Source organism: Castor canadensis, chromosome 9 (genome assembly GCF_047511655.1).
Source record: "Castor canadensis chromosome 9, mCasCan1.hap1v2, whole genome shotgun sequence".
NCBI classification, from domain to species: Eukaryota; Metazoa; Chordata; class Mammalia; order Rodentia; family Castoridae; genus Castor; species Castor canadensis.
The window spans coordinates 34,489,407-34,514,459 of record NC_133394.1 but is presented as its reverse complement, the minus strand read 5'-3'; positions in this window follow the sequence as shown (position 1 = coordinate 34,514,459).

The window sequence follows — 25,053 nt, the reverse complement described above, 5'->3', positions numbered from 1 at the left end:
TGGTTCATGAACTTAACATAAGATAATTCCATCATTTCCATCATTGTAAGGATTCATCCTCATACTAAAATACAGAAATTCAATCCAATAAAATATCATATGAATAGAGTTTAGCGTTATATGTACCATGAGCTCATTCAGGAAATATAGTCATACTGCAATCATACAACCTCACATCTACTAAAACAGTTTAAAAAATTTAAGGGACAGAAAAAAAAGTGTCAGTGACTTTCAGTTTCTAGCCCAATAAGTAAAGCACTTTGAAGACCCTACTCCAACTGTTTTAGTTCATTTTCTATTACTGTAACAAAATACCTAATACCAAGAAATTTATAAAGACCAGCATTTATTTGGCTCAAAGTTTCTGAGAACAGGAAGTCCAAGAGTACATGCTGACTTCTGTCTGAGATCTGGTGTCTTCTTGCTGCATCACAGGACCATAGAGAGCATTGCGTAGTGAAACAGAGCAAGTAAGCCAGAGACCTCACTTCTATAACAAAGCCACTATCACATGAATCTACGAACTCCTGAACTGATTATCCTAATCATGAGAGCCCTCCTGACTAAATATCCCACAGTTTCAACCAATTCACACTACTGCACTGGGGGCCAGGTTTCCAGCACATGAATTGTGGGAGGCGGCAGGGAGCCCATTCAAACCATAGCACCATCCTAACAAGCATAAACCTGAACAAATTGAAAAATCAACAATATTTCTGGGATCTGTAAAACAGTAGAGGATACAAGGAAGACTACAATCCTTAATACTAGAGAACAGGCAGATAAATATAGAAGTCACAGGTCCTTACTAGAACAGAAATATAGTAGAAACTTCCACAGGAACCAATGCCAGGGTAGAAAAATCTGAACTTAATTTATAAATTCAGTAAGTCCACCTCATTTGCAGACTTATGACACAAGTATGGTAAAAAAAACAAAATCAATGAAAAAAATCAAAAGAAACAACAACAAACAGAAAACAATAGCAAATGTGATAGACATTAATCCAACTACAATAATAATCACTTTTTCCTGGTGGTACTGGAGCTTCATGCTTGTTAGGCAGGTGCTCTACCACTTGAGCCACTTCACCAGTCCATCAATAATCTCTTTAAACATCAATGATCAACAAGTACTAGTTAAAAAGCAAGCGTGAACAAAATGTATCTACATTAAAACTAATATATGTAAAAGATACAAAATAGATTCAAAGTAAACAAATAGAGAAAACTATATCATGTTAACAATAATCAAAAGAAGGCAAGGTAACTATATTAATTTCAGGCAATGTAGGCTGTAATGAAAAAAAATAACTGCATTAAAAAAAAGGCACTTTATAATGATAATGGGTCAATTCCCCAAGATGACATTAAAATCCTAAATGTACATGCACCTAGCAAGAAAGCATCAAGATAACTAAGGCAAAATGTGATAGAACTATAAGGAGCAATAGCTGAATCTATTATTATAGTTTGAAACTTCTGTGGTAGTCATGATTCTTCACAAAAAGAGAACCAGTAGAATGGGCAGAAATGGAGACAGATAGATAGGTATAGATATAGGTAGATATGGATATGAGAGACTTTACTATAAGAATTGGTTCATGTGGTTATGGAGACCAAGAAGTCCTGTGATCTGCTATCTGAAACTGGAGAACCAGGAAAGTCAGTGATAAAATCACAGGAGTACAAAGCCTAAGAATCAGAGGCTGATTGTGTAACTCTGGATCTGAGCCTAAAATGTGGACAATCAGGAGCACCTATCTCCAAGGCCAGAAGAAGATGGATGTCCAGCTTAAGAGTGAATTATTTACTCTCCCTTTGCTTTTTTTTGTTCTATGTGCACTCTTGACAGATTAAGATGATCCCACCTACACTTGTGAGTAAAATCTTGTTTACTCAATCTACCAATTCAACACTCAACTTTTCCAGGAAGACTCTCACAAATGAAAATAATGTTTTACCAGTTATCTGAGAATCTTAATCCCAGTCAGATTGGCCCATAAAGTCACACACACTATCAGAAATGGAAAGATCCACCAGGCAAAAAATCAGTAATAACATAGCTGAAGTCAACACTACCATCTATCATTTTAAAGTACTGACATCTATAGACTATTCTATTCACAATACCAGGATACACGTATTTTTCAAGTTTACATGGAGTTATTTACCAAGATAGGTCACATTGTGAACCATAAAACAGACCTTGACAAATTTAAAAGAATAGAAATCATATAATGTTTGCTCTTGCTCCATAGTGGAATTAAAATAGAGATTAATAACAGAAAGATAGCTGAAAGTCCAAAAATATGTGCAATTAAGCAACTCATTTCTACAAAATAACATAAGGGTTGAAGAAAAAAATCTCAAAAGAAATTTGAAAATACTTTTAAGTAAATGAAAATGAAAATACAACTTATCTAATATGTCAGATGCCACAAAAAGAGCACTTAGAGTGAAATTTATAGCACTCAATATATGTATGAGAAAAACAGAAAGATCTAAAATCAACAAGCCATGTTTCTACCTGATAAAGAAGAGAAAAATGAATTAAAAGTAAGTGCGAGAAAAGTAATAAAAATTAGAGTAGAAATCAAAGGAGTCAAAAATAAGAGAGAGAAAATCAACAAAACCAAAGACTGATTCTTTGAAAAGGGCAATAAAATTAATAAGCCTCTGGTCAGGCTAAGAAAAATAAAATAGAGAAGACAGAAGTTACTAATATTAGAAATGAAAGCAGGGACATTTCCAGAGATATCATGGACATTATGATAATAATAAAGGAATACAATGAACAATTCATGCCCACAAGTCTGATAACCTAGATGAAATTCCTTGCCAATTTCACACAAGAAGAAAATAGATAATCTGAATAGATGTGTATCTACTAAAATAATTGAATCAGTAGCTAATAACTTCCCCAAAAATAAAGCATCAAGCACAGATGAGTTCACTGGTGAATTCTACCAAACATTTAAAGAAGAAACTATATCAATTTTCTAGTTTCTTACAGAAAATAAGAGCAGTAGGAATATTTCCTACCTCATTTTATTAGGACAGCATTACACTAATAACAAAACTAGACAAAGATTTTATAAGAAAAGTGAAATATAAATCAATATCTCAGTAATATAAATGCAAAAATCTTCACAAAAATATTAGTAAATTTAATCTAACAATGAATAAAACTAATTTTACATCATGAACAAGTGGAATTTATCCTAGGTATGCAAGATTAGTTCAATAATCAAAAATCAACAAATTCTCCCATTTAATCAACATTAAATAGGAGAAATCACATAATTATATTAATAGATAACAAAAAAAAACCTGACAAAATCTCACACCCATTCATGAATGAGTTCAAAAACCAGGAGTAGATGGCAATTTCCTCACTGTGATAAGCAATATTTTTTAAGCACTGGCAGAGTGGCTCAAGTAGTATAGCACCTGCCTAGCAAGCACAAGATCCTGAGTCCAAACCCCAACACCAACACCAATAATAATAAAGTAGAGTTCTTTAAGAAAAAGAATATTTTTGTAAAAACTACAGCCTCCACCACACTTAGTAGTGAGAAAGTCAAATCTTTTGCACTAAATCAGGCAAGGATGTCACCTCTTACCACTTTTTTCAACATTGTGCTGGAAGTTTTAGTGACTGCTATAAGAAAAAAAAAAAACACAAGGATTACAGAGTGTGAAGAAAAAAATGCAACTACTATTACACACAGAAGACATAATCCTCTATAAAGAAATTTTTGAAAAATAGATAAATTAAAAAAAATCTTCTGAAACTAATATGCAATTATATAAAAGTACAGAATACAAGATTAATATACAGAAGCCATATACCTACAATAAATAAACAAGTAAAACTTGAAATTAAAAACACAATATTTTACTAATTCCTCCAAAATGAAATATTTAGTTGCAAATGTAACAAAATATTGTTAAGGTCTATAAAACTCTGCTAAATTACATCAAAGAACTGAATAAATGGAGAGATATTCCATGCTCATGGATAAGAAAATTCAATTTTGTCCAGTATCAGTTCTTCCCAAATTTAACACAACCCAAACAAAACCTTGCCAAGTTATTTTATTGATAAATACTGACAAACTGATTATAAAGCTTATATGGAGTAGAAAAGACCAGAATTGTAGAAGGAAACTCAGAATTGTAGAAGGAAAAAAGATTGTCTGACACTATCCTATTCTAACTGAAAAACTACAGTAATCAAGACAGTGTGATGTTGATTTAAAAAAATAGTCAAATCAATACAATAGAAAAGAGAGTCCATGAAAGACCCACATAAAGATAGTTACTTGATATTTGATAAAAGAACAAAGACAATACAATTAGCATGTTTCAGCAAAAAGCACTTGAACAACCAAACATCTAAATGCAGGAAAATGAATATAGACACAGATCTCGTAAAAATTAACCAAAACTAGATCAGGGACCTATTTGTCATACAAATCTTAAAATTCCTAGAAGTTAACATAGGATAAAACTTAGATATCCTTGAGTATAATAATGACTGTTATATTTAACATCAAAGGTATGATCTATGCTTTTATCAAGAAATATTATCAACCAGGTGCAGTGGGTCCCACCTGCAATCCTAGGTATAAAGAGGTGGAGATCTGGAGGATTATGGGTCCAGAACAACCAGGGCAAGAACTTCACAAGACCCCATCTCAACCAATAAAAATCTGGATGTGGTGGAACATGCCTGTCATCCTAGCTACACTGGAAGAGGAAATAGAAAGTTCACAGTCCAGGCCATTCTAGGCATAAATGTGAGAGCCTAATGGAAAAATAGCCAAAGCAATAAGGAGCTGGAGGCATGGCTCACATGGTTGAAAATTGACTACCATGTGCAAGACTCTTGAGTTCAAACCTCAGTACCACAAAATATTATATATATATATGTATATATATAGTCAAGAAATAATAAAATGGACTTTGCTGAAATTAAAAACTTTTGTTCTACAAAAGACACTCTCAAGAGAATGAGAAGACAGCCACACAAGGTAGGAAATATTGTCACAAAGCAAATCTTATGAATTGGTTTCCAAACTATAAAACGAACACTTGAAACCCAACAATAAGAAAATGAATAACATTATACACAATGGAATATTATTCAGCCACAAAGAAGAATGAACTTATGTTGTTTGCAGGTAAGTGGGTGGAACTGGAGATCATTGTGTTAAGCAAAGTAAACCAGGTTCAGAAAGACAAAGGTTGCATGTTTTCTCTCATATGTGGAGGATACATCCAAAAGATAAACATACACAAATACAAACATGATCATATGTACATATTTATAGAACATTTTAGGAATATGGAATGTTTGGAGGGACTAAGGGAATGAAGGAGACAAAAAGAGAATAGTAGAGAGTGAATAACATGGAAATACATTGCATCTGTATAAGAAGATGGCTTAATAAAATACACTGACAGCTGTTGAATAGTAGAGGGCAGGGTGGAAAGGGTAAAGGAGAGAAACGGGGATTAATCAGATTATAGTACAATATATTCATGGGTAAAGTACCATGGTGAAATCCCTCTGAACAATGTATATACACTTAAAAAAATGAAGGGCAAAGATGTAAAGCAGGTCCTGTTGGGAGAGAAGAAGTATGAGTTTGGGGGGGTGGGGGAGGTCGAAAGAATAGGGTGAAGATGATAGATTTACTTTAGATACTGTATGAAAATAGAACAATGAAACCTGTTGAATCATTTTAAGTAGGGGGAGGGATGAACCTAACCAAGTTATATTGTAAACATGCATGAAAATCTCATAATGAAACACCCTGTGCAAGTAAGCACGCTAATTAACAGGTTTTTAAAAAGAAAATGAACAACCTGATTCAAACAGGGGTTGAAGACAGTAACAGACATCTCAACACTGGGTGTGGCGGTGCACACCTGAAATTGTAGACCTCAGGAGGCAGAGGCTGGCAAATCGCCAATTCCAGGCCAGCCTGGAATACGTAGCAAGACTCAGTCTCAAAAAAATATTAAAATGAAAAATAATCACATGAAAATATGTCACTAGTTACTTTCAAATTAAAATTAGATAACACTACATACCTCTTATAGTGGTCAAATCCAAAATACTGACAAATGTAAATGGGATAAGGATATAAAGCCACAAGGACTCCCATTTGTTGCTGGTGGACATGCAAAGTGGTACAGCCACCTTGGAAAACAGTTTGACAGTTCTTTGCAACATGGAACATAGTCTTACCATGCAATTCAGTAATCATACTCTTCGGTATTTACCCAAAGGAGCTAAAAACATGTCCACACAAAAACCTGCCTGTGAATGTTTTTATAGAAGATTGATTCAGTATTGCCAAAACTTGAAAGCAGCCAAGATGTCCTTCAGTAGTTGAATGAATAAATGAACTATGTTACGTTCAGACAATTGAGTATTATTTGGTATTTAAAAAATGAACTACCAACCTACAAAAAGACATATAAGAAACATAACTGCCTATTATTAAGTGAAAGAAGCCAGTTAAAAACAAAAAAGTTTACTGTATACTCCCAACAATATGACATTGTAGACAAGAAAAAACTATTAAGACTGATTGGTGTTTACCAGGAGTTAAAGGGAAGGGAGCAATGACTAGACAGAGCACAAAGGAATTTTAAGGCTATGAGACAATTCTGTGTCAGACTAAAATGGAAGCTTATTATAGCTTTGCCAAGACCTTAGAATGTTCAACACCAAGCATGAACCCTAATGTAAACCACAGACTTTAGGTGATAATAATATCAATGAAAGCTAGAGAAGATTCTCCCCTAGAGCTTCTAGAAGGAATGCAGCCCCAATCTCCTGAACATCAAATGTCCAGAACTGTAAAATGACAAAATTTTGTTGTTTTAAGCAATTAAGCTTATGGTAAATTTTTTCTAGCAATATTAGGAATCTAATGCACCATAAGACTCAGCAATTCCACTCTCTGGCAGGTGTACACAACAACTAGTGCATGCATGTTCATAGCACCATTATTCACAATAGTCAAGTGGAAACAACCCACATGCCCCCCAGTGTATGAACAGGTAAACAAATGTGCTATATTTTCACAATGAATGTTATCTAGTAATAAGAAGAAATCAAGTATTAGTACTTGCTATCACACAGATCAACCCTGGAAATATAAAAGCCAGAAACAAAACACTGCTTATTTTATGGCTCCATTTATATGAAATTTCTGGAAACTCAAATTCATAAAGACAGAAAGTAGATAAGAGCTTGCAAGGATGGTGGTTCAGGTGGGCGGGGAGGGGGTTGCAGAGAAGGAAATAGGGAATGATGGTTCATAGATACAGGTTTCTTTTGGGGTGGGAGGCGGTGAAAATTTCATAAATTATGGAGGAGTCCTGTTGTACGACTTCATAAACAGCTTAGAAAAACTGAATTGTACAATTTAAGAAGAGAAATTTGCTAGGCGACAGTGTTTTATGCCTGTAATCCTAGCTACTTGGGAGGCCGGGACCAGGAGGCTCAAGGTGGGAGGCCTACCTGGGCAAAAAGTTTGTGAGGCATCATCTCAACAATAGCTGGGCACAATGGTGTGTTCCTGTCACCCCAAGCTACTTGGGAAGCTGAGATCAGAACAATTTTAGTTCCAGGCCAGTTTAGGCAAAAATGTTTGTGAGACCCCCATCTCAAAGGAAAAATGCTGAGTATGGTGGCATGAACCTGTCACCCCAGTGATAGCAGGAAGCTTAAAACAGGGAAGATCACTGTCCAAACGCATCTAGGCAAAAAAGCAAGAACCTAGTCACAAAATAACCCAACTCAAAAGGGCTGGAGGCTGCTTCAAGTGGTAGAGCACCTGCCTTGCAAGTCAGAAATCCTGATTTCAAACCCCAGTACTGCCCCCACAGAAAAGGAAAAGTTTTATTGTGAAATATGAATTATATGTCAATGAAACTGTTATAAATATCATACACACACAAACACATGCACAAAAACACACTTTAATATTTTATCTCAACATCATATTTAAAATTAGTTCCAAACAATTGATACTTTTAGGGAAGGCAAAGATAGTTTACAAATTACTTTATCTTTACCAGGTTCACATTAGGAAATACTGTATCTGGAATTAGATATTGAGATTGTTCTTTGTTTTGATTTGATTTGTTTTTTTGGTACTGGGGTTTGAAAAGACCTCCAATTAGAGGATTTAGATTGTTTCCTGGAAGAAACTGTCAGAAAAAAATGAAAGTAGAAAATATTTTTATGTGCTAGGCAGTATTTTTTTTTTTTGGTTGTATTAGAGTTTGAACTTAGGACCTCCTGCTTGTTAGGCGGGCACTCTACCACTTGAGCCACATCCTCAGTCATTTTTTTGCCTAAGTTATTTTTCAGGTAGGATCTCATTTTGTGCCTGAGGCTAACCTCAGACAGATCTTCCTATCTATGCCTGCCAGTAGCTAGGTTCACAGGTGTGACCATCATGTCCATTTTATTTGCTCAGATGGGGACTCACTGTCTTGTCATGCGGACTGGCCTCCAACCATGACCCTCCCAATCTCTGCTCCCCCCAAAAAATGGGATTACAGGTGTGAGCCACTGTGGCCAGCAAAATCATTGTTTTTAAACAGAGGTTAGAGAGCTCAACCAATAACATAACAGCCCAAAGGATTTTGCCTTTGTTATCTCTTAAACTGCTTACAAGTTGGCAAAGATTGCCCTAGTTGAATTGGGAACATCTGAAAGAAGATTGAAAATGGAATGGGAAAGACTTCAAGTGACACATAAGGGAAAAATCAGAAGAAACAGAAAACTAGGTGAAAAACAAGTATTAAACATTACTGAGTAGAATGCCTATTCATGGGAACAAAATGATTGATGGACAGAAACAGATGGCAATTTTCATGGCAAAATAATGTCCAGGCACCATTGTGTTGAGGTGATCCAGAGTCTGTTCATTTTGTAGGACACCTGTGGGTTTTCAATTCTTGTCTTAACTAATACAAAGTCCCAAGTGACATTCACAATTGCATTTTGTTCCTCACCAGACTGTCTCCTTTCTCTCTTTCATTATTTCTTCTTTTCTTGTTTTTCCTTCATTTTCAACCAATGAGACTCTTCAGATTTTCAGTATTTCCTTCTTCTGATATAATTTGGTGCTTGGCCTGTTTATCTTGAGCAAATATATTTATTATCTGATACCTTATAAAGTTAAACTAACTCTATTTGCAAAAGCCCTAAATCTCTACCTAATTCTCTATGACATACTCTTAGTCACAGGGGAAAAAGCTTCCCTGTATCATGTAATTGTCTCTGGGAAAATTATATAGCAGGCAAGGAAAAGTAATGAAATTTTATTAAAAGTGGCTAAAATTTTCTAGAAAAGCAGGATGAAATTTTCCAAAGAAAGAAGAAATGTGAATATTTGAGATGTAACCAGAGAAACCCAAAAGAATATGACCTTGGGCAAAGGATAAAAAGAAATGGAGATTGAAGAAAATGAGGGGAAATAAACATAATAGCACAAGAAAAAAGGACATTTTAGCATTTATAGTTCCCCAAAAGATAACTTTTTAATTAAGTCTCCTCTTTAAATAATTTTTCCAGGAATGCTTTCAATTTGAGTATAGAAAAGTTGCAAGATGTCAAAGGAAAGTTGAAATTGTCTTGACATGAAAGTTTAAAGCATATTGTCTAGTCCAGGTATGGTGGCTTATGTCTATAATCCCAGCTACTTCAGAGGCCTAGGTAGGAGGATTGCCGTCTGAGGCTGCCAATACAAAAAAGCGTGAAATCCTAAATAAGTAAAGCAAAACAGGCTGGGGACATGGCTTAAGTTGGGATAGTGCCTGCCTAACAAGCAGGAAACCCTGAGTTCAAACTCTAATAAAATAAAAAATTTAAAAACCATACTGTCCAGTGTCTAGTACATAAAAACATTCCCTACTTTCATTGTTGACAATTTTTCCCAGGAAATTATCTAAATCCTCTAATTAGAGGATTTTCCCCATAATTGGCTTTGACATTTCAGACCATCTATTTTATTCATATTCCTTTGTTTTCTGCACAATGTCTCATCTTCATTGACACAATGCAATTAAAAAATCCATCTCATCTCTGGAAAAATAAAATTCTCAAACAAATTTAGAAGGTAGGTTGCCTAACATTTTACCCTGGTATGGGGTGGGCACTAAATGATGTTTAATCGAATCACTGGTTTTGGATAAGTATTTGAACTTGGTGGTTCTGGAATGGAGAGGTGGGTAGAAGCTGTCCAGCAGGTACTACTAAACTGAATGAGCTACCTGAAGATACATCACCAAATGGAGAATCAGTGGAGAGGATCATGAGGCAAACACTTGGTCAAGTATTCTGAATGCCTTCTCACTCCTACTAAAGGAAGAGCATTTGAAGTAGGGGATGGGGAGGAGATGAGACAGGAAAGTGATAAAAGCAAGCCCTCACACTGCCCTATTAAGTACAGTGAAAGCACTTTTTTGTTACTGGGATTTGAACACAAGACTCAGGTTTGCTAGGCAGGTGCTCTCCCATTCAAGCCACACCCCCAGTCCTTTTTGTTTTAGTTATTTTTCAGATAGGGTCTTGTGGGTTTTTTGCTTCTGCCGGCCTGGAACCTTGATCCTCCTACCTATGGCTTTCTGAGTAGCTGGGTTTAACATCACAGCACTCTCATGTGATGAGGTTGGAGCAGTAGTTATAAAGGTAATTTTAAATATGCAGTAAAACAAACAATCAGATAAATATTGAAAGATTCTGAGGTTTTCCCCTTCTTGCAAGCTCACATGTTGGCAAGAGGCTCCTGGGTGAGAGGATGGGAGCCCTGAGTACAGCAGGCCTCATTAGTATCTTCCTTACAGTCATACTGGCCAAGTCCTGCTAGTTGAGCTAGAGGAGCCTAGGAGAATGCTGCACAGGGAATGGGTTGAACCACAGCACAAAAGTCTCTAAATTAGGAGATATCAAACTTTCATAAGCAAGCAAAACTTCTCAATCATTGCCCCCAGAGAAAGATACTACCTTTACTCTGAGTAGTTCTCCATCTTTAGTGATTTCTTAAAAATATGCTGTTTGATCTTATTACAGATGAATAAAATTGCATGTGTTCTCAATCTTAGCATACTATTGTTATTCTAATTAACATATTATTAATTTGTAGATCAAGTCTTCTATATCAGGACTGAATTAAACAGCTTATAGTTATAAAATCAGTTCTAGAGGCATGGTTTACTCCTTTTTTGAACCTCTATTCTGAGAAGTTCAAACTGTTTTATTTACATTTTCATTACCAAAAGTAGAGGCAGCAGCAGGCTTAGCTTTGTACCTTTTCTCAGAGTGGGGCACAGGCTTTTGTATATTTTCATCTCCATGAGTAAACTGAAGTTTAAAAAATAAAATGACTTGCAAAAAAAGGTGAAGACTACAAGCAGGATTTAACCACACACACCCCACTTTGGTCATCAGATTACATTTTTGTTATTCCATAACCCACCTGGAAACTCTCCTGAACACTTTTACTTTTATCAGCCTCCTTTCAGAAAAAAAAGGAGAACACAGTTTCTTGGTTTTGAGCTTTTGTAGGTTCAGGCATCAGTTCATACTGTTGCAAAACCAACAGGAGATAGAACTGTCCCTGCCTCCCACAGCTTGGTCCCCATAAGTCTCTCAAAATTACTCTTGCCAGTCTTAGAAATATACAGATCTACAGAGGGATTGATTGCCAATCCCTGTTCATGTAACTTTTGATGAACAAAATAATTCATTTAGGAAGATGCACTGTATTTACCACTACTGACTACTTTAGATATTAATTGATAATAAGATGCTTTGGGGAATCTTAATTAAATATTATTACTTAAGTTATTGGCACAGACTATCTCACTGTGACATAGGAAAATCAATAAAAATGTCTAGGCCTCAATAGAAGAAGGGTTTGTGGCTAGAAGACTGATAGTTTGTGGCTGGGCAGGTTACAATGTACTGCAGAGGAATATTTATGTAATGCAGGATGTAACTTTTGTGAGGGCCATATATTTGTTTTACTGCTACATGAAGCATGCAAGTTAAATATTACCGGCTATTTGAACCACTAGGTGAGACAACAGTTTTGCTCTGGTAGAAAAGATTTATTTCCATTGTTACTGTGCACTACTTCCATGGAGGGCAATAAGGAAGTTCTTGTGACTAGTGCATTAAATGTACATGTCTCAAAAGCATTAAGTGCTTAAAAACATTATTAAAGACTATTTTTTGAGAACTTAGTAAAATCTGAAAAAAATCTCAATGGATTCATGCTTCCTTAAATGGTTTTTAGCTTTGTTTTACTTCACTGAGATTTTTGAACATACCTAAAAATTAATGCAAACCAAAATTACTGTCAAGAATTCATCAGTAATATTATATGCATGTGTGTATGTACAGCTGCGAAAAAGAAGTCATAGGTGTTCTTATTAAGGTATTTTAAATTGGCTTGTCATTGTTAGATTGTGTTTTTTCTGAATAGGAAAATAAATGAGATTAATGCATAAAAACAAGAAAAATCCTAACACGTATTTGTGATAATAAAAACTTCTGCTCATATTCTCAGAAACAAATCATTACTCCAATCAAATAAGTAATCATAGGGGTATATCAAGCAAAAGTCAAAAGGAAACAACCAAAAATGATATTTTTCTGTCTCTTACCCAATGATCAAGGCAGTGATTGCAGAAAAGATTTTTGTCAATTCTGTCCATCAGTATACTAATATATTGATGATTTTGCTTAAAAGAATAAAAAGGAAAAAACCCAGAGAAGTGCTGCTCAGAGGAACTCTTTGTTTTCTACAGCAGCTCAGCACATCAAAACATTGATTGCAGAAAATTTTCACCTTTGGGCAACCTCAGAGAAGCCAAACAAAACTAATGCGTAGACTTACTATTTTTCTTATATATCATTAAAACATTCCTACCTTGACATGTCAGAAACAACTCTGGATAAGATAGCTTTACATTAATTATTTATCCTTTCAGACTCCATTATAAAGTAAGTGGATTCCTATGTCTTTAGATGAAGATATTTGGTTGACGTAAGTATTTGTTATTTTGGTAAATATTCCCCTTTCTCAAAGAGTCCTTTCTCAATCACCTCAATTTGTTCTCTACCATCTGACTTTTTATTATGCTGATTTGCCCATAATTTCTTCTGCCTCCTTGTGTCTCCACTCATCAGGAAAGATGAATGTAGCAGATGTAATAATAATGATAAGAAGCAAGGGAAGACAGAGATGCAGAAAAAAAAGAAATAGTTTCTTGAGTTATGTGTCAGGCACTCTTCTGGGTGCCTCGGAAAGCTTTCTTCATTTAGTGTTCACAGGAATTCTATAAAACAGATTCTAATTTTACCCACGATTTAGATACGAGACACCTACAAACAGAGGTATTAAGTAACTTGGCCAAGGTCCAACTGCACACTTCCTAAGTCCATTTCTATTAAGTAACAGCAATACTCTTCTTTATGAGTATTCTTTGTCTTGGTATATCTGATTAGTACAGCCTCTGAAAAATTCAAGTATACATAGAAATTTCTTTCTACAAATTTCTATAGAGAACTGTGATATAGCATACAATGAAGTCTCAAACCATGCAACCTAACTGGGCATGAGCTTAAAGTTTTACACACCCTTTTTATTTACTGACCTTTCGTGTTAGGTCATCTTTCTTAAAGTCCTGGGCTCAGAATAAGGCCTTTCTTTGTGTTAGCCATCAAGATTCCTAATAAATTCAAGTCTAGTTAATCTCCTTCAGTGTTGGGCAAAACTTGTCAAGGTCACCCAGTTAGCCGGTTTTTCCTGGCACCTAGTGCATGGTCTCTTCCTAGATTTTATCAGCGACCTTGCAATCAAATGCAGTTAGTAGAGCAGCAGTAGCTGCAGCTGAAAGCATCTTAGAAGTGTGCAATCTTTAGTCCCACTTGATACTACGATCTCTACAGACAACATGCTTGAGAAATACTACTGTAAGACATGGTCTTTCTTTTATAAATGGAATTAAGTCCCTCGTGGTAGATTTCAAACTCTAGTGGGCATTAGAATAATTAATAAGGCTTATAAAACACAGGTTTCTAGATTCTACTTGTAAAGTATCTAATTCTGTAGATCTGGGATGGGGGGAACCCAAAATTTTACATTTGCAACAAGCCCTAGATGATAACAAGGCTGCTGGTGTGGGGAGGACACTGTGAGAACCACTGCTCTAACTATCTCTAGATTATCTCCTACTTTGAACTCAAAACCTTTTCAGAAAGTTGTGAGTTCTCCCTCTACTGAAATGTGAGTGTTTCTATGAAGCTATCATCTGAGAATAAATTGAAGGCTGATGAAAGTCAGAATGTACAGGGATGGGAAGATGGGGGTGGCTGTCAAAGATCCTTGCCCTGCCCCTGATACCTAGACCATTGTTTCTCCCAATATAATAGCTTCCCAGGATAATTTTTACTTTCATAAAAAGTAAAACTGAACTGAAATGTTCACAATCACAAACAAGGTGATTGTATGTATTTTGAGTTTACTATTATAAAAATGTCAATCAATGATATGCTAAAGATAGAAACTCAGGTTGGAAATCTATGAAATTACTTAGGGATTATGCTATAAAAGAAGACTTTGAGGTTGAAAAGAGAGAACAGCTAGACAATAATAAGTTATGTCAGATTGTTTACTGGGGAAAAGGTTAGAGAAACTCACTCTCAAATTGTTTTAGAAATTGATATTTTACAACAATTTCTAAATTGCATTCAAATAAAACTACATGTTGACCCATATCATTAATAAAATATAAATAATTTACAGGGATGTCACTGACATACAAGACTGGAAAAACTCAAGGTGTGCAGTTGTGGAATATTTCCCAGAATGTTTAAGACAGCTGGTGATTTTCCAGTGGGATAATCATTTCTAACAAGAGCGCCAGAGAGAATGCTAAGAAGTAACAACTACTAACTCTCTTTCATTTGATAGAGGCTGTCAAAATTTAGAATTGAAAATATAAGGTAATTATATATCTACATATATATTTATGTGCATATATATCTCAAAAATGACATGATTTCCAGATAACTAATGCTCATTTGGAAGAATTTGAATAAAATGGGAACTAGTAGTTATAAACTAGATATTCAGATAATTTTCTGTATCAAACTATTAAGACACATTGGGTCTCTAAGTGTTTAGATCCATGGTTTTATTTTTTTTTAAGTTTTTACGAGCTAAACTTTATTTCTATGCAGTATGTGTTATATATGTACATGTTTTAATTAAGTTTTTACGGTGCTGGATATTGATCTTAAGGCCTTGTGCATGCTAAGCTCATACATTCCCAGCCAGATTTTTTTTTTTTATTCATGTGTACATACAATGTTTGGGTCATTTCTCGCCCCTTCCCCCTGCCTCCTCCCTTAGCCACCCCACCTCCTCCCTCTCCACCCCACCCCCCTCACTTCCAGGCAGAAACTATTTTGCCCTTATGTCTAATTTTGTTGAAGAGAGAGTATAAGCAATAATAGGAAGGACCAAGGGTTTTTGCTAGTTGAGATAAGGATAGCTATACAGGGAGTTGACTCGCATTGCTTTCCTGTACATGTGTGTTACCTTCTAAATTAATTCTTCTTGAACTAACCTTTTCTCTAGTTCCTGGTCCCCTTCTCCTATTGGCCTCTGTCACTTTAAAGTATCTGCATTAGTTTCTCTGCATTGAAGGCAACAAATGCTATCCAGTTTTTTTGGGTGCCTTACCTATCCTCATACCTCCCTTGTGTGCTCTCCCTTTATCATGTGTAGATCCATGGTTTTGCAATAGCCTTGACTACTAAGTACAGGACAAGGATAAATAAAATCATTTCTAAAGAGTTTTTTTATAGATTTATAAATAATTTGGAGGAAGTAGCCCATAGCCAAATTCCCAAGTCTATAAATGATGCAATCTTTTTATTGCAGTGAAATTGTAGGCTAACAGAGATAAACCACAGGAATTTGTTTTGGTATGCAATAGCATAAAAATGGCAAAAGGGTTTCTATTTAACAAAATCCAAAAACTGCTTATAGAAGGACAATAGAAACCTAACTTATGAAATGGAAAGACTTGGAGCCAGCAAACATCCAGCTAAAGACCCAGGTAATCATTATTAGCTCTTTCCTAAGGACATTGATCCTCTGAGATATCTCCACAAAAAAATTCAAAAGTTATTCTTAGTAGAAAATGCAGCAATAAAACCTTATTTGGATATTACACAAAGACATAAGCAAAGACAAAGTAGAATTGAAGCCCAATGATGGCAATCAGAAACTCTGAAGTAGGTAGCACAACTGTTGAATTAGATTATCACCCAAAGATACAACTTTTCCACCTGTAAAAATGAGATACAGGAATGAAACAGGAGTCTTTGAAATGTGAAATTGGTAAACAAGTAAAATGGAAAATTTTATTTTACACAATGGAAAAATGAGTGATCTAATATTGTATCCTTAGAGTTAGAACACGCTTAGAAAAAATTCAGAAAAGTTTTTGATACCACCATGTTAGTGTTCACATGATGTCTTTTTCTAAGGAAAAAAATGAGGTACGGGGTATTTAGCAAACCCTTAATCTTTGTAATGAAGAGGAGAATATATGGCAGCCATATTAAGGCTCTCCAGGAACCTTATTTACTGACAAAATATTAGGCTGCATATACCATACTATTTTCCCACATTTATTGTTCTTACTGTTCAGTAAGGCAGCACTCTTTCTGATAAGTTAATGATGTAAAATCTCTTTATATCTGCCTCAATTGTTTATTGCTGTCTTTTATGTACTTGCACCTGTCTTCTAATTTTTTGTTCTACTGCTTGCCTTTACTCTCCACTACACATCATTTTCTCTTCTGTGGTGATGTATTCTTGTCTCTCTTTCTCACCCTGTCTCTCGTTTCTACTCTGTCAATGTTTTTCCATCTCTGTGTTCTATCCATACAATTTTTTTCTCCTGGATTTCTATTAACCTTTGCTGTTTGCTGTTTTGGAAAATGTATAGAGAAGAAAAGATAACTAAGGGAATGTGTCCACAAGAACAGACACAGAAAAACTTTAAAAAGATGAAGGAGATTTGAAATCTTATGCAATATCTATTGTATCTATGACAATAGAACTATGGGGATACACAGTGCAATGCTAGTCTGTATTCCCCTCATTCCATGTTTGCTCTAGGCATATCCAAGTGTTTGACCTTGACTCCTTGAATTTTTGCCTGACATAAATATATAGAATCAAAGAAGAAAATCCATGATTTTCTTTAATAGCTTTTCTGAAAAAGCTATTAAAATACTCCTCCATTTTTCAACCATATGTCTGTCTGTGAGCCTGTATTTCTTCATATAATTAAACCAAATATTGCAATACACTGAATGTTAGAAACATAGGAGGATCTAGATCTTTTCAATTAAGCCAGTCATTGAGAAATGTAAAACAGAGATACTCTTCTTACTGTTTATTTACTTACTTTGGAAAACATATTTCCTTTCATGAAAACATTTCATTTATGTTAACATGGAATAGGTTTATTATGGCTATTATTCAATAAATTACTAAATAAAAACATAAAATTTCTTAGCTTTAAACCATAATGTGGTAAACAATAGTAGCTGTAACTCACCAAAAATAAAAAGTTTTAAGGTCCTCAAAATTTTGGGCAGTGTAATTACTTCATAAATTATGTTTTGATAGTTTTTAAAACTATCCAAAAACAATGATGTTTTGTAGTTTTCAGCAATGATCTTCAGCTACTGAAAAACTGAGTTCATAATTTTTCACTGAAGAGTATTTAGAACATCAATTTTTCTTTCCAGGAATATTTTTTGTATTTAATGGTGGGAAGAAAAAAAAATACCTCTTGAGACAAATCTGTCAAAATCTCGGATAAAATCCTGTCACATAAATGTTTGAGTTCACAAGTCACTAAACAAACCTCCACTATTTCCCAAAGACGGAGAAACTGAAAACCAGTGTAATAATCAGGACTGGCAAGTTGGCAGTCACAGAGGTTTCACTGGGTTGAATAATCAAGAGGTGTGGCCCTTAAAGGGCACATGAAGCCCTGGGTGTCTGTGAGGTGATCAGTTGGAATAAAAATGATTTATACAAACTTGACCCTTGAGGGACACCATCCTCCATGGAAGTGTGAGCTTCATTACAATCACCACATTTGAAAATGGATAAGACAAAGGAATTTCGTATGATTTTTGGCTCTAGAAGAAAACAAACAAATAAAAAGTCTTCCCTGAAATTGTATCTAAATGTCTGCTTGAAGATTTGGAAAATTAATACAAAAATTGTTTCCCAAAGTGTTTTAAGGAGCTTGGCAGATGAAAACCCAAAATTTTTCTATAGAGACAAATCATCAAACTTTCCTTCCAAGATTATTACAGAGAAAGCCAGTTGAATATTATTTCATAGTCCAAACATAAAACACTTGAAAAAAATCCACAATGAGCCAGAATCAACAGGTAAAAAATTGACAGAAATATATCCTGACATGTTCAGGTGAAAGACATCAAATATGTTACATAATAATATTTAAAATGACAGGTTTGATAGAATAAATTAGTCACAGGAAAAATAAGACAAGTTAAAAAAGGACCAGATAATTTAGGATACTGAAAATTAAATTAGGAGAAATGAAATAAGTGATTAAAAAAACTTAGAGGAAAGGATTAGTTTTGAAAATAATCTAATGAAGTAGAGTATACAACATATCTAGAGAGATTATTAAGGCTGTTTTTTAAATTTTATTTTTGTGGTATTGGGTTTTGAACACAGTCTCACACATGTCAGGCAAGCACTCTACTACTGGAGCCACACAGCATTTTTGTTTCTATTTTGTTTTTGAGATAGGGTCTCACTAACTTTGCCCAGGCTATTCTCAAACTCGGGCTCCTCCTGCCTCTGACTGCAAAGTGCCTGAGTTTATAGGCATGGCTATGACATCCAATTCAGAACACAATATAAGATTTTTCTTAATATCTTATATCATATTTTATTATCAATATAATATTTAATAATATAAAATAAGGAAAAAAGAAAAAGTATAAAGACAAACAGGGACATGAAATATGAAATATAGGAAAACCACACATACACAGTTCATTTCATAGAATTTTCTAGAAAAAATGAAAGTCCTGATTCCTTAATATCAAGAAGTACAAAGAGTATCAATGTGGAATCAAAAAATAGAATTCTCTCCAAAACCTAAATTCTTTCTAGAGAATGTGCTATTCACTGATGGTACAGAAGAGATCTTAGATCTTAAGGACAACTGAAAAAAAAGACTAATCTTCCATAAACAAATGACAGCTAAAATTACAATAAATTATTTCCAACAGCAGCAAAGTAGCTACAAAAAAATTCAACAATCATTATTTAAAACTATTTTATAGCCAGCTAAACTATCATAAAATTAATACATTTTCAGAAAAAAATGGAGAATTTAGTAGAAACAAACCTCTAATGATGAAATTTTAAATGAAGAAAATTGAGCACAAATGAAAGACTGAAAAGCAATAAAAAGCAAAAAGAAAAATAATTGGTAATTATGAATCTCAATGGGCATTGCATATATTTAACCATACACTATCAACTAGAGAACTGTAATCACATAGTAGTAATAAATACATAGTTTTTTTTAAATAAGATAAAGGATAATCTAAGTTAAATAATCAAAAGCCAATTTTTGTTCTGGAGACAGATTAGAGTTATCTCTTATGGTAATATTTTAAGGATAAAGAAATTGAAGAAAAGAATTAGAACATGTAATCCCATAGCCAGTATGAATGAAAAAAAAGAAGAAATGAAACTTGGTTAAGCAAAAGGAAATGAAGGCAAAGAGAAAGTATAAAGAAAAGATAATAGAAACTAATCATTGAATAACATCACAACAGATATAAAAACATGCAAATTTACTTAAAAGAAAGATTATAAAATTGGATGTTTAAAATGCATGTGCTATTAAAAAAAGAACACTTAAAACCAAAAGGCAGAAAAGATGAACATAAAAAATGAAAACTACAAAGCAAATTCTAGAAAGAAAACTCCTGGAACAAAATTAACAGCAGCCAAAAATACTTATTCACTCAAAAAGAATTTTAAAAAATAAACACTATATTATGAAATAAAATGCAACAGAAATAAATAACAATGGAAGTATAGGAATACATACAGTTTTAGAATAAACAAAGCAAAAAATGATAGTCTAAAATAAGAAACTGATGAATTCCAATGTGGTGAGAAATTTCAGCATATCTGTCGTCAAACAGAAGATGGAAAAAAAAATAAGTTTGATTTAATGCATTTAGTTGAATATATACACAAACACATTTCAAGTACAAATGAAACATTAGCAAAAATGACCAAAATAGTAAGATTATATATATGTGAATTAACAGTAAATGATCTTGATAATCTACTCATATAGTAAATAGCTACAATAAGTTTCATGGAGAAAAATTAATGAAAATATTACAAGAGATTAAGAGTAAACATTTTATAAAACACAGTAATACCCTATAGATTAAAATGTAAAACATAAACTCTTAGTAAACTATGAATATGAAGATATTTCCATAACTTAGTCAAGATTATCTATGAAATTTTGTAACATACATGATATTTAATGGTGTAAACCTAGAATTTGTTTTCTAATCAGGAACAAGAAAAGAGCATCTGTCTTCAGTGATTCTGTTTACATTTTTTCCCAGAGGTTCTAGCCATCTAGTGTAAAAAAAAATTAAAATCTAAATCATAAGATTAAAGAGGAGGGACAGCAATTTTTCTCAGTCTCAGACATTATGCATTGAACATATTTTTACAAACATATTTAGAAAATTACCAAAATAACAAGAAAGTTTAGTAAAGTTGCTTGAAAATGATCAAGACAAAAAATTAGTTACAAGTTTCCAATAGTGATTGAGTTCTTTGTATTGAATTAATCCTATTTGCAGCATTATAAATTCTGAAAACTTTTTAAAATTTTATTTTAACTTCTGAAAATATATTTTTTAAACTGTCTTTTAGAGAGAGACAAACTAAAAAAAAAAAAAAAAAAAAAAAAAACAGGAAAGCTTAGAGCAATCTCAAAATTTGAAGGAAGTTTCTTCCCTGGAGAAAATTAGCATTTATATGACTTTTTGACCAAGAGGACTCCCAATGCTCTGAATGCAACATGTTGATCTAAATCAGAATAAGCTCACTAATTCCTACTGTCTCTCCTTGAAGGACCTGCTATTTCATGAATTTCAGGCTACTTAGCTATCCTAAAATCTCAGCTGTGAGTTTGAGAAAAGTTAAGACAATGTCGTTTATTTTAATTTTTCTTGGTGGTAGAGCAAAAGAGAAATGTTTCCAGATTCCTACTACCTAAGTAGAATCAGATCTATCCCCACCTCCACCCCATTTTTTAAACAACACCATGTCCAGGTGGCAGCAGGGTGATTCAGGATAGATTTCAGGTGTTGACAGAAAGATTGCCCACACTTTCTTTTTTAAACTTGTTTTTAGGTGTGGCTCATTAATGTTCACTGTTATATTCTGTTGTATGAATACATCAAATTTTGCTCATTCTATGTTTAGGGGGTATTTGTGTGACTTTTCATTGGCAAACACAAAACAAGGCAGTCAAAATTATGTTTGGACAGGTCCTGGAGTGCACATATGTACATAGTTCTTTTAATGTAAACCTCAGTATGAAATTGCTGGTGTTCAGCAAAATGTTCATTCAGCTTTAGTAGATAATGCAAAACTAATTGTCCTGAATCCTTGTATCAGTCCTTTTTCATTTATGTCATTTTCTGAACATCCTCTCCACTGCAGATTTTATGAGATTTTATAATTTCATACCCTTCTGGTGAGTGTAGAGGAATCATAATTAAAATTTGAATTTCTGTTTTGACTAATACAGGGGAGAACCTTGTTGTGTATGCATTGATCACAGACTATTCTAATTTTGAACAACATTGGTTAACATTTCTTACCTATTTTCCATTGGTTTGTCTATAATTTTCTTACTAGTTGCATTTGCAGCAAATATCTTCTACTCTTTTACTGTCAATCTCTTAATGGTATTTATTGATGAATAGAATTTTAATGCAATACTACTTGTCAATATTCTTGTGTTTTTTAAAAAATGCTTTTCTATCTCTCAGTCCTCAAGGGATTTCACTATAATCTTCTAGAAGTGTGCTTCTGCTATAATCTGTTTTAGAAGGTACAAGCAGAGAGAATATTTCTTAATTCTGTGAAGATAATATTACTCTAATATCAGAAGCAAAGCTATTACAAGAAAACCGAAGACCATATCTTAATATGTTTCAATATAATTTTGCAAAGTGAATCCAATAACGTATAAAAAGAATTATAATCACAGCCCAGTGAGATTTATCACATTTATGCAAGGCTGTTTCAACATCCAAAAATCAGTTTATATAATCCATCATATCAGCAAGCTAAATAGAAAAATAAGTTTGTTCCTTAAATGTTTGGTACATTTCAGTATCTGAGCCTTGTGGGTTCTGTCTGGAGTTTTGAACTCTCAAGCAGATTGTCAATTGAAGTTCAGGGGTTTTTACCCTGGCACTGCTTCCCATTGAGGCTTCTATCTGCCGTTCTGTAATCTTCTATTTCCGCTCATCTATCGCTCGAGCTTTGGGGCATTGGTTTGCCCTGTATCTTCATTACTTTTGTGGATCTAAAAAGAGTTGTTGAAAAATTAGAGATAAGGGCAAAATAGTTTCTGCTGGGTATTGAGGGGGGGGAGCGGGAGGGGGTGGAGTGAGTGGTAAGGGAGGGGGTGGGGGCAGGGGGGAGAAATGAACCAAGCCTTGTATGCACATATGAATAATAAAAGAAAAATGAAAAAAAAAAAAAAAGAGTTGTTGAAAACGAAAATGCCATTTTTTTTTCTTTAAAAAATTGGAGAACAGGAGAGTAGAACAGGTCCTGTCCACTACCAGTGGAAATGGAGAGGAGGTGGGGAAAGGGTGTGGGGAGGTGAATATGGTACAAATACTGTGTACACAGGTATGTAAATGGAAAAATGAGACCTGTTGAAGCTATTCCAGGAATGAGGGAGGAGGAGATAAAAGAGAATGATGGAGGGGTGAATTCAAGTGTAATATATTTGATACATTGTAAGAACTATTGTGGATACCACAATGTACCCCTAACCAGCACAACAATAAAAAAATTAAAAATAAAAAAAGAGTTGTCGAATTTTCTGTTTGTTCAGCTTTTTACTTCTTGTTAGAAGACAGTAAAGACTTTTTAGCAGGGAGAATATTAGAAAAGAGGAAGATGTAAAGAGAAAGAGAGAAGGGAGGACTAGAGAGGATAATAGCGGGGATGGACATGATCAAAGTATAGCTATTATATGCATATATGAAAATATCACAATGGAATCCTCTCTGTATAGTTAATATGCAGTAATAAAAAATTTAAGCTTCTTACACATGGCTAAACAAAAACTAGAAATCTGTCTTTTTTTAAAATAAATTATTATAAATTACCTTTATGCAGTCTGCTTAAATTGACTTGAAGCTAGGCTCCTGCTTTTTAAGTTCTGTTTTATTTCTGGTTAACAATCACTCCTTCAGTCACCTCCTTCAGTCATCCAATTGAAACCAAGTGTTTTCAGCAGATGAAAACTCCCTTCTCCATGAAGAATGCCATACTTGAACTTTTCTCCTTACCCCACACCCAGATCCGTAGACTTTGCTTAGTTTCTGAGACACTTCTCCACTCTGCTTCTATTCACTCATTGTCCTGGAATCTGGAGGGATGCTCATCATGACTGGCAGTTGCTTTGAGGCATAAACTATGTCAGATATTGCACTATTTCTATTTTCCTGTCTTCATTCCCAGATCTTAGCATACTTTATTTTAAAATAAAGTATTTTAAATATTTTATTTATTTTAAAATAAAATATTTTAAAATAGTTCAGTAGTTTCCCATTTTTCCAGATTTTTGCTGTTGTTTTATACTGTTTTCTGAGGAATTAATTATAGTAATTAAAACATACAAAATTGTAGGAGTAACTGGGAAACCTAAAATTCAAACGGAGAAATTAGAAAATCAGAGAAAAGTCCCTAACTAAGCTCTCTTGGAGTCAGGTGCTTGTGGCTGCAGAGTGACCATGTAAAGGAGCACTGGTGGAAAGGACCACAGAAGACTTTTGCTTCTGGATGTGGGAGGGAGCTTAGGATCACAACTGGTCAAGAGCTAGACATAGAAGGGGGGAAGAAAGGACAAGCTGGAAGCTATCCCCATATCTGTTTATCTCTAGTCATGATAACCTTCAACAAAATGGCACCTGCTTCACTTCTACCTTCCCAATCTCATGTAAATTTCTCTATTGGCTAACTAGAACTGGACCCATACAGGAAAAGTGATTCTGGTAGGCATTCTTCAAGCCTAACCATGTTGAAATAGTACCAAACTAACAGAATTATGATGTGAAGCTTACTGAGAAAGAAACTGAATGTCCTGTAAATCTCCTAAAAGAAACCAAACTGTACATTTACTCCAAAAAAATGCAATTTGAAAACAAAGTGAAATACTGTTTCACAAGCATCTCATTGGATTAAAGTAGAAGTAGCATTAAGGATCAATTGCTCTCGTTCAGTCAAGTTAAAAAGCAATTTGGAATATCAAATAGAATGGAAGATGGACATAATTTTCAGTAGAGTGATTCTTCTACTAGATATGCTCTATTCACACATGCACACAAAGGAACGCTTACTAAAATATTCACAGCAGCATTGGTTTTAAAAGCTATGTAAATAAATAAACTGCAAAAGAAAATTAAATTTCTGTTAATGGGACTTAGATAAACATCTCTTTATTCATAAAATAAAAACCTTACAATAGTTACAATGAGCTAACTGGAGCTAAGTGTATGAACATGAATACATCTTAAAAACAATGTTGAAAAAGCAAGTCACTAAGGGATATATAGAGTATAATAGCATTTGTA